Here is a 10,898-nt window from a genome sequence, read left to right as displayed (position 1 = left end):
ATTAACAGGCTGCCATATCTATAGAAGATATTAATACAGAATTAACTGGAGGCAGGGCTTATATTAAATGTGACCTGCCTGTGATTGTATTGTAATGCATGTGATTAGTATACTAGACTGTGATTATTATCAGTGTATACTAGACTCTGATTATCACTGTATAATAGTCTATTGAGCCTATATTAACTGCAGCAGGTATTGTAACCTGTCCTGTGAGTATCAGTGTAAGCATGGCATGGGGGCCATTTTAATCATGTTTCCTGTTTCTTCCAGTGGTAATTCCAGAACATTCCTGCCCTACATCTTTACGCCACCGGAGGCGCAGGGGTGTTAGTGGGAATTTTGGTTCAGGTTTCACATAGGCTGCCCATGTGAACTGTATTTCGGCCATAAATAATATATATATATATATATATATATATATCCTTATATTTTTATGGCACTCCCATTCAAACTGTCATCCACCTGGGTGCCCTCCTCCAAATAGTATAGAACAACAGGGGGTACCTTCAATTTTTGTCCATACAGAAGGAAACCAGGCGGCACTCCAAGGATTTGGTGCAAGCAAAAGGTCTTTGTATTAAAATGACAGTGCAAATAAATTAGTACAGCATAGTGCAAGCCACCGACGTTTCAACGCCCATCCGGCGTTTTTCTCAAGGTGCTATGCTTCAAAAAGTGCAACGTGACAATCAGCAATATCATACATGTCTAAAACAACTTTCCTTAGGGGTATAAATACCTGAATCCATGCGAGGTCCTCCCCGTGCGCTCCCGCCGGCCGGCATCCCGAGGCCGGAAGCCGCGGCTGCACTCAGTTCCGGTCACGTGGGCCGCAGCGGTGACGTGAACTCTAGCCCCTTGCGTCGTTGCCTAGTTACCGCAAGTACTCCGTAACCATGGAAACCGGACCTGTCAGACGGAGCCAACACGGGGGTGCCCTCTGTGCAAAACATAAAGTGCATGAGTGACAAACAGTACTACTTGTGTGAGCAATCTATTATGATTGCGTGAGACTTTAAAATTTCAAAGGATAGAAAGAACTAAGAATTAAAATGCTGAGACATATATTAGGCTTTCTGTTCATTATATCTAGTAGCTTTGTGCATAAACGATTAGACAAGGCAGGGAAAAACTACTCACTGAGGAACAAGCTGTATATAGAGGGACAGGCTAACTATTATATACATATATAAGTGTCCTGCAGGGCAATCTGTCACTGTTGGACTATCAAGAGGCTGACTAAATCTCAAGAGGAGCAAAGTACAATAAAGCATCACAGAAAGGCATTCCACATGGCTTGTTCATTTAGTCCACCGGGAGCCAAGGAGTCCAACATATGGATCCACTTGGCTTCTTTCTGCGACAGCATCCTCGCTCTGTTGCCACCCCTGACCGGTTTCGGCACATGGTCCAGTATCATATGTCTCAACTGTGGCAGTGTGTGGTTGGCTACTTTAAAGTGCCGCGCTACTGGTTGGTCATTACCTCGTCCCTCCAGTGCTGCTCTAATTGCGGACCTATGTAGCGCCATGCGCTCTCGGAATGTCCTTATGGTTTGACCCACATATATATTACCACAGGGGCATACTATTGCATAGATAACATACTGGGATGTACAAGAAAGGTGGTGTCTAATATCATATTCCTTGTTGGTTTTAGGATGTCTAAAAGTACTTCCAGTCAGCATGTAGTTGCAGGTCTCACATTTTGGGCACTTGAAACAGCCTCTGCAGCTTGGGCCTTGGGCTCTCTTGGTAACATCTAATTTCACCACTCGGTCCTTCAGGTTGCGGCCCCTCTTGTAGCTAGGCATGATTGTGCTGCCCTTAAAACACGGTACTGCTGGATCAGATGACACCAGTGGCCACAGGGCCCTCGTTGCCCTAGGGAGTACTGAACTGGCCGTTGTAAATTCCGTTATAAGGGGGATCCTTTTCTCCTCATTTTTTCTGAGTGTTGGCCTAAGCAACTCCTCTCTGGGCATGTTCAATACCTCTTCCTTCAGAGACAGTAACGGGCCCTTGTGATAGCCTCTGGCTTGGAATTTATTGACTACAGCATCCAGCGCCGGTTCCACTTTATGTCTTTCACTTGTTATTCTAGCCGCCCTCATGAGTTGTGACTTGGGTAGTCCATTTTTGAGGGCCGGCGGGTGGAAGCTGCTATGCAGAAGCAAGGTATTCCGGTCCGTTGGTTTATTAAAGACCTCTGTAGTTAATACCCCCCCTGTGACACTGATGCTTACATCCAGGAAGTTAATTGTCTGGCTGCTGCAGGTCAAAGACAATTTGACTGGTGAATCGCTCTTGTTATTCCCATCCACTAGCTCATCCAAGGTTGCTTGTTCTCCTCGCCAAAACAATAAGAGGTCATCTATGTAGCGTTTGTACAATAGAATGTTACTGCTGATAGATGTATGGGTCAAAAACAGGTCTCTTTCTATATCGAACATGTACACGTTGGCATACATTGGCGCTACATTAGATCCTATGGCACAACCGGTCAGCTGGAGATAATACCCACCATTGTGGATAAAATAGTTATGTGTGAGAATAAAGTGCAACAGATGAAGGAATAGCTGAATGTCCAAAGAATCAAATTTGTTTTGGACCAAGAATCTCTCCATAGCCTCCATCCCCCTGGCATGAGGGATGATCGTATAGAGGCTTTTCACATCCAGTGTAGCCAAGGTTATATCTGGAGGTAAATCCCCCAGTTCTCTCAAGCAATTTAGTAGATGTGTCGTGTCCTTGAGATACGTGGGCTGGGTTGTTACCAAGGGTTGTAGAAGAGCGTCCAGGTATTGCGATATTGGTTGGGTCAGGGAGCCTCTTGCGGAGATTATAGGCCTACCCGGTGGGTTTTCTTTGTCTTTATGGACCTTGGGGACCGTATAGAATATCGGAGTAATAGGAAAAGGTTGTGTGAGGGCCTTCACCGCTTTCTGGTCAATGAGGTTCTTCTGTACCGCATCCTTCAGGAGGGCATCTAACTTCTTCTTATAGATGTTAGTCGGGTCTCCGGGCAGTCTTTTATATGTCCCCTGGTCCTTTAGCTGGTTGTCAATCTCCTCTATATACCGGTTCTTATCCAGGATTACTATAGCCCCACCCTTATCTGCGGGGCGTATGACTATGTCCTTGTATGTTGATAGATCTTTGATGGCTTTATCCTCTTCCCTGGATATGTTCCTGTGAACTGCCGGTTGAGCTTCAGCAAACTTCTTTATTGAACCATCTAGGAGGTGTGTGAAGGTTTTTACTGAATCAGTGGAGGACGGAGGGTCAAATGTAGATTTGTTATTGGCTCCAGATGGGAGAAAAGGATCTTTAGTTGTAGGTGGTTGCCTAGAAAAGTGTTCTTTTAATCGCAGAGATCTACCAAAGCGATATTCTTCCACCTTCCATTTAAATGGGTCATGGAGGTTAGTGGGTATGAAAGATAAACCTTTGCTCAAAATTCTTGTTTCTGCCTCCGTCAACTGACGTTTTGAGAGGTTAAAGATCAATTCTTCCTTCTGGATGCCCTGGCTGGTGGCTTTGCGGATCCTTTCCCCTTGTCTCCCTCGCCTGGTTTGGTGGGGTTTCTTCCTGCTGCCTGGTCCCGTGGCGTCTCTCCTAAAGGGCCACGACCTGGGGTAGTGGTTACCTCATCTGATTCCACCATATTGAAATCACTATCACTATTAGAGGAATTAGGATTTCTGAAGTTTCTTCCTCGTTTGTCTCTCCAGCTGCTTCTACCTCTGCTCGGTTGCTGATAGTCCCTCTCCAGGCCATACAACCAGCGGTACACCCTATTTTCCTCATAGTCCAGATTAACTGTGTGCAATTTACTTTTCTTGAAGTTGATCAGATCGTATTTATATTTTTTCACTTGCTGCTCCAACTTCTCCCATCTGGCCTGGTGTATACCATCCTCCAAGGTGGTACGGTACTCAGTGGTACACTCCTGGATTTTTTCTCTATATTTCTTTAGTTCCTTTCCAGCCTCTTCTATAACAAGGAGCATAAGGTCCATGCTGCACTTGTTCAGAATAGCTATCCATTTATAGCAGAACTCTGGACTATTCCGGCCTATTGTCGGGGTGTTCCTGACCCTGAATCCTCGTGGGATCCTTTTGGCCCGATAGTAGTCTGAAAGAGACGTCCCGTGCAGGAGATAGTCTACTTCTTTTTTTCTCAAGCGCAGTAGTGTGTGACCAATCTCCTCTGCTGTGGTGTTATCATGATTGGACAGGAAATCTTCTTTGAATAGTATGCCTGCTGCTTGTTCTTCTGAGTACGCCAGCGTTTTCTCAAGAGCTGCTGGTATATCCATCCTGTAGTTGGGTAAGGAATTCTGTACTCCTAGTGCCCAGCAGTGTCTCAGTAACACGGAAAGTTCTTGCAGACTGTTGATAATTGCTCCTCAATAGTGGTACTTCCACAGGCAATCCAATTTAATACAGTCAAAAATAGAGGGGTGCCTATAATCTTTAGGGCCAATGCACAGCCCAATAAATATCCTTATATTTTTATGGCACTCCCATTCAAACTGTCATCCACCTGGGTGCCCTCCTCCAAATAGTATAGAACAACAGGGGGTACCTTCAATTTTTGTCCATACAGAAGGAAACCAGGCGGCACTCCAAGGATTTGGTGCAAGCAAAAGGTCTTTGTATTAAAATGACAGTGCAAATAAATTAGTACAGCATAGTGCAAGCCACCGACGTTTCAACGCCCATCCGGCGTTTTTCTCAAGGTGCTATGCTTCAAAAAGTGCAACGTGACAATCAGCAATATCATACATGTCTAAAACAACTTTCCTTAGGGGTATAAATACCTGAATCCATGCGAGGTCCTCCCCGTGCGCTCCCGCCGGCCGGCATCCCGAGGCCGGAAGCCGCGGCTGCACTCAGTTCCGGTCACGTGGGCCGCAGCGGTGACGTGAACTCTAGCCCCTTGCGTCGTTGCCTAGTTACCGCAAGTACTCCGTAACCATGGAAACCGGACCTGTCAGACGGAGCCAACACGGGGGTGCCCTCTGTGCAAAACATAAAGTGCATGAGTGACAAACAGTACTACTTGTGTGAGCAATCTATTATGATTGCGTGAGACTTTAAAATTTCAAAGGATAGAAAGAACTAAGAATTAAAATGCTGAGACATATATTAGGCTTTCTGTTCATTATATCTAGTAGCTTTGTGCATAAACGATTAGACAAGGCAGGGAAAAACTACTCACTGAGGAACAAGCTGTATATAGAGGGACAGGCTAACTATTATATACATATATAAGTGTCCTGCAGGGCAATCTGTCACTGTTGGACTATCAAGAGGCTGACTAAATCTCAAGAGGAGCAAAGTACAATAAAGCATCACAGAAAGGCATTCCACATGGCTTGTTCATTTAGTCCACCGGGAGCCAAGGAGTCCAACATATGGATCCACTTGGCTTCTTTCTGCGACAGCATCCTCGCTCTGTTGCCACCCCTGACCGGTTTCGGCACATGGTCCAGTATCATATGTCTCAACTGTGGCAGTGTGTGGTTGGCTACTTTAAAGTGCCGCGCTACTGGTTGGTCATTACCTCGTCCCTCCAGTGCTGCTCTAATTGCGGACCTATGTAGCGCCATGCGCTCTTGGAATGTCCTTATGGTTTGACCCACATATATATTACCACAGGGGCATACTATTGCATAGATAACATACTGGGATGTACAAGAAAGGTGGTGTCTAATATCATATTCCTTGTTGGTTTTAGGATGTCTAAAAGTACTTCCAGTCAGCATGTAGTTGCAGGTCTCACATTTTGGGCACTTGAAGCAGCCTCTGCGGCTTGGGCCTTGGGCTCTCTTGGTAACATCTAATTTCACCACTCGGTCCTTCAGGTTGCGGCCCCTCTTGTAGCTAGGCATGATTGTGCTGCCCTTAAAACACGGTACTGCTGGATCAGATGACACCAGTGGCCACAGGGCCCTCGTTGCCCTAGGGAGTACTGAACTGGCCGTTGTAAATTCCGTTATAAGGGGGATCCTTTTCTCCTCATTTTTTCTGAGTGTTGGCCTAAGCAACTCCTCTCTGGGCATGTTCAATACCTCTTCCTTCAGAGACAGTAACGGGCCCTTGTGATAGCCTCTGGCTTGGAATTTATTGACTACAGCATCCAGCGCCGGTTCCACTTTATGTCTTTCACTTGTTATTCTAGCCGCCCTCATGAGTTGTGACTTGGGTAGTCCATTTTTGAGGGCCGGCGGGTGGAAGCTGCTATGCAGAAGCAAGGTATTCCGGTCCGTTGGTTTATTAAAGACCTCTGTAGTTAATACCCCCCCTGTGACACTGATGCTTACATCCAGGAAGTTAATTGTCTGGCTGCTGCAGGTCAAAGACAATTTGACTGGTGAATCGCTCTTGTTATTCCCATCCACTAGCTCATCCAAGGTTGCTTGTTCTCCTCGCCAAAACAATAAGAGGTCATCTATGTAGCGTTTGTACAATAGAATGTTACTGCTGATAGATGTATGGGTCAAAAACAGGTCTCTTTCTATATCGAACATGTACACGTTGGCATACATTGGCGCTACATTAGATCCTATGGCACAACCGGTCAGCTGGAGATAATACCCACCATTGTGGATAAAATAGTTATGTGTGAGAATAAAGTGCAACAGATGAAGGAATAGCTGAATGTCCAAAGAATCAAATTTGTTTTGGACCAAGAATCTCTCCATAGCCTCCATCCCCCTGGCATGAGGGATGATCGTATAGAGGCTTTTCACATCCAGTGTAGCCAAGGTTATATCTGGAGGTAAATCCCCCAGTTCTCTCAAGCAATTTAGTAGATGTGTCGTGTCCTTGAGATACGTGGGCTGGGTTGTTACCAAGGGTTGTAGAAGAGCGTCCAGGTATTGCGATATTGGTTGGGTCAGGGAGCCTCTTGCGGAGATTATAGGCCTACCCGGTGGGTTTTCTTTGTCTTTATGGACCTTGGGGACCGTATAGAATATCGGAGTAATAGGAAAAGGTTGTGTGAGGGCCTTCACCGCTTTCTGGTCAATGAGGTTCTTCTGTACCGCATCCTTCAGGAGGGCATCTAACTTCTTCTTATAGATGTTAGTCGGGTCTCCGGGCAGTCTTTTATATGTCCCCTGGTCCTTTAGCTGGTTGTCAATCTCCTCTATATACCGGTTCTTATCCAGGATTACTATAGCCCCACCCTTATCTGCGGGGCGTATGACTATGTCCTTGTATGTTGATAGATCTTTGATGGCTTTATCCTCTTCCCTGGATATGTTCCTGTGAACTGCCGGTTGAGCTTCAGCAAACTTCTTTATTGAACCATCTAGGAGGCGTGTGAAGGTTTTTACTGAATCAGTGGAGGACGGAGGGTCAAATGTAGATTTGTTATTGGCTCCAGATGGGAGAAAAGGATCTTTAGTTGTAGGTGGTTGCCTAGAAAAGTGTTCTTTTAATCGCAGAGATCTACCAAAGCGATATTCTTCCACCTTCCATTTAAATGGGTCATGGAGGTTAGTGGGTATGAAAGATAAACCTTTGCTCAAAATTCTTGTTTCTGCCTCCGTCAACTGACGTTTTGAGAGGTTAAAGATCAATTCTTCCTTCTGGATGCCCTGGCTGGTGGCTTTGCGGATCCTTTCCCCTTGTCTCCCTCGCCTGGTTTGGTGGGGTTTCTTCCTGCTGCCTGGTCCCGTGGCGTCTCTCCTAAAGGGCCACGACCTGGGGTAGTGGTTACCTCATCTGATTCCACCATATTGAAATCACTATCACTATTAGAGGAATTAGGATTTCTGAAGTTTCTTCCTCGTTTGTCTCTCCAGCTGCTTCTACCTCTGCTCGGTTGCTGATAGTCCCTCTCCAGGCCATACAACCAGCGGTACACCCTATTTTCCTCATAGTCCAGATTAACTGTGTGCAATTTACTTTTCTTGAAGTTGATCAGATCGTATTTATATTTTTTCACTTGCTGCTCCAACTTCTCCCATCTGGCCTGGTGTATACCATCCTCCAAGGTGGTACGGTACTCAGTGGTACACTCCTGGATTTTTTCTCTATATTTCTTTAGTTCCTTTCCAGCCTCTTCTATAACAAGGAGCATAAGGTCCATGCTGCACTTGTTCAGAATAGCTATCCATTTATAGCAGAACTCTGGACTATTCCGGCCTATTGTCGGGGTGTTCCTGACCCTGAATCCTCGTGGGATCCTTTTGGCCCGATAGTAGTCTGAAAGAGACGTCCCGTGCAGGAGATAGTCTACTTCTTTTTTTCTCAAGCGCAGTAGTGTGTGACCAATCTCCTCTGCTGTGGTGTTATCATGATTGGACAGGAAATCTTCTTTGAATAGTATGCCTGCTGCTTGTTCTTCTGAGTACGCCAGCGTTTTCTCAAGAGCTGCTGGTATATCCATCCTGTAGTTGGGTAAGGAATTCTGTACTCCTAGTGCCCAGCAGTGTCTCAGTAACACGGAAAGTTCTTGCAGACTGTTGATAATTGCTCCTCAATAGTGGTACTTCCACAGGCAATCCAATTTAATACAGTCAAAAATAGAGGGGTGCCTATAATCTTTAGGGCCAATGCACAGCCCAATAAATATCCTTATATTTTTATGGCACTCCCATTCAAACTGTCATCCACCTGGGTGCCCTCCTCCAAATAGTATAGAACAACAGGGGGTACCTTCAATTTTTGTCCATACAGAAGGAAACCAGGCGGCACTCCAAGGATTTGGTGCAAGCAAAAGGTCTTTGTATTAAAATGACAGTGCAAATAAATTAGTACAGCATAGTGCAAGCCACCGACGTTTCAACGCCCATCCGGCGTTTTTCTCAAGGTGCTATGCTTCAAAAAGTGCAACGTGACAATCAGCAATATCATACATGTCTAAAACAACTTTCCTTAGGGGTATAAATACCTGAATCCATGCGAGGTCCTCCCCGTGCGCTCCCGCCGGCCGGCATCCCGAGGCCGGAAGCCGCGGCTGCACTCAGTTCCGGTCACGTGGGCCGCAGCGGTGACGTGAACTCTAGCCCCTTGCGTCGTTGCCTAGTTACCGCAAGTACTCCGTAACCATGGAAACCGGACCTGTCAGACGGAGCCAACACGGGGGTGCCCTCTGTGCAAAACATAAAGTGCATGAGTGACAAACAGTACTACTTGTGTGAGCAATCTATTATGATTGCGTGAGACTTTAAAATTTCAAAGGATAGAAAGAACTAAGAATTAAAATGCTGAGACATATATTAGGCTTTCTGTTCATTATATCTAGTAGCTTTGTGCATAAACGATTAGACAAGGCAGGGAAAAACTACTCACTGAGGAACAAGCTGTATATAGAGGGACAGGCTAACTATTATATACATATATAAGTGTCCTGCAGGGCAATCTGTCACTGTTGGACTATCAAGAGGCTGACTAAATCTCAAGAGGAGCAAAGTACAATAAAGCATCACAGAAAGGCATTCCACATGGCTTGTTCATTTAGTCCACCGGGAGCCAAGGAGTCCAACATATGGATCCACTTGGCTTCTTTCTGCGACAGCATCCTCGCTCTGTTGCCACCCCTGACCGGTTTCGGCACATGGTCCAGTATCATATGTCTCAACTGTGGCAGTGTGTGGTTGGCTACTTTAAAGTGCCGCGCTACTGGTTGGTCATTACCTCGTCCCTCCAGTGCTGCTCTAATTGCGGACCTATGTAGCGCCATGCGCTCTCGGAATGTCCTTATGGTTTGACCCACATATATATTACCACAGGGGCATACTATATAGTCCAACAGTGACAGATTGCCCTGCAGGACACTTATATATGTATATAATAGTTAGCCTGTCCCTCTATATACAGCTTGTTCCTCAGTGAGTAGTTTTTCCCTGCCTTGTCTAATCGTTTATGCACAAAGCTACTAGATATAATGAACAGAAAGCCTAATATATGTCTCAGCATTTTAATTCTTAGTTCTTTCTATCCTTTGAAATTTTAAAGTCTCACGCAATCATAATAGATTGCTCACACAAGTAGTACTGTTTGTCACTCATGCACTTTATGTTTTGCACAGAGGGCACCCCCGTGTTGGCTCCGTCTGACAGGTCCGGTTTCCATGGTTACGGAGTACTTGCGGTAACTAGGCAACGACGCAAGGGGCTAGAGTTCACGTCACCGCTGCGGCCCACGTGACCGGAACTGAGTGCAGCCGCGGCTTCCGGCCTCGGGATGCCGGCCGGCGGGAGCGCACGGGGAGGACCTCGCATGGATTCAGGTATTTATACCCCTAAGGAAAGTTGTTTTAGACATGTATGATATTGCTGATTGTCACGTTGCACTTTTTGAAGCATAGCACCTTGAGAAAAACGCCGGATGGGCGTTGAAACGTCGGTGGCTTGCACTATGCTGTACTAATTTATTTGCACTGTCATTTTAATACAAAGACCTTTTGCTTGCACCAAATCCTTGGAGTGCCGCCTGGTTTCTTTCTGTATGGACAAAAATTGAAGGTACCCCCTGTTGTTCTATACTATTTGGAGGAGGGCACCCAGGTGGATGACAGTTTGAATGGGAGTGCCATAAAAATATAAGGATATTTATTGGGCTGTGCATTGGCCCTAAAGATTATAGGCACCCCTCTATTTTTGACTGTATTAAATTGGATTGCCTGTGGAAGTACCACTATTGAGGAGCAATTATCAACAGTCTGCAAGAACTTTCCGTGTTACTGAGACACTGCTGGGCACTAGGAGTACAGAATTCCTTACCCAACTACAGGATGGATATACCAGCAGCTCTTGAGAAAACGCTGGCGTACTCAGAAGAACAAGCAGCAGGCATACTATTCAAAGAAGATTTCCTGTCCAATCATGATAACACCACAGCAGAGGAGATTGGTCACACACTACTGCGCTTGAGA

At 45.7% G+C, this 10,898-nt stretch overlaps 1 long non-coding RNA gene across 1 annotated transcript; it reads right to left on the bottom strand.

Annotated features, from left to right (window-relative positions):
* Window positions 1-435: 435 nt before the first annotated feature.
* LOC134929521 (uncharacterized) lies at window positions 436-9,110 on the bottom strand. Its single transcript, XR_010178610.1, has 3 exons — window positions 8,913-9,110; window positions 4,828-5,028; window positions 436-943 (listed from the first exon to the last, which is right to left on the bottom strand). It is a non-coding gene; the product is annotated as an uncharacterized LOC134929521 (long non-coding RNA).
* Window positions 9,111-10,898: the final 1,788 nt, after the last annotated feature.

Source organism: Pseudophryne corroboree, chromosome 5 (assembly GCF_028390025.1).
Source record: "Pseudophryne corroboree isolate aPseCor3 chromosome 5, aPseCor3.hap2, whole genome shotgun sequence".
Lineage (NCBI taxonomy): Eukaryota > Metazoa > Chordata > Amphibia > Anura > Myobatrachidae > Pseudophryne > Pseudophryne corroboree.
The sequence above is the reverse complement of the archived record's forward strand: the minus strand, read 5'-3'. Positions and strand labels throughout refer to the sequence as shown.